This window comes from Mastomys coucha, unplaced genomic scaffold (assembly GCF_008632895.1).
Source record: "Mastomys coucha isolate ucsf_1 unplaced genomic scaffold, UCSF_Mcou_1 pScaffold18, whole genome shotgun sequence".
Lineage (NCBI taxonomy): Eukaryota > Metazoa > Chordata > Mammalia > Rodentia > Muridae > Mastomys > Mastomys coucha.
The window spans coordinates 48290436-48291060 of NW_022196900.1; positions in this window are offsets into that span (position 1 = coordinate 48290436).

Sequence of the window (625 nt, forward strand, 5' to 3'; positions counted from 1 at the left end):
ATATGTAGTAAAAAACTTATCAACTTAAAAAAAGAAATAAAGAAATTAAAGACTTTATAGAATTTAATGAAAATGAAGGCATATCATACCAAAATTATGGGACACTATGAAAGCAGTACTAAGAGGAAAACTCATAGCTCTAAGTGCGTCCAAAAAAGAAACAAGAGAGAGTATACACTAGCAGCTTGACTGCATACTTGAAAGCTCAAGAACAAAAAGAAGCAAATACACCCAAGAGGAGTAGACAGTGGGAAATAATCAAACTCAGGGCTAAAATCAACCAAGTTCTTTGAGAAAATCAACAAGGTAGATAAACCCTTAGCCAGATTTATCAGAGGGCACAGAGACAGTATCCAAATAAATAAAATCGGAAATGAAAAGGGAGACATAACACCAGAAACCAAGGACATTAAAAAAAAATCATTAGATCCTACCATAAAAGCCTATTTGACAAAATTGGAAACTCTTGATAAGATGGACAATTTTCTAGACAGATACCAGGTTCCAATGTTAAATCAGGGTCAGATAAACCATCTAAACAGTCCCGTATCCCCTAAAGAAATAGAAGCAGTCATTAAAAATCTCCCAACCAAAAAGAGCCCAAGAACAGATGGGTTTAGTGCAG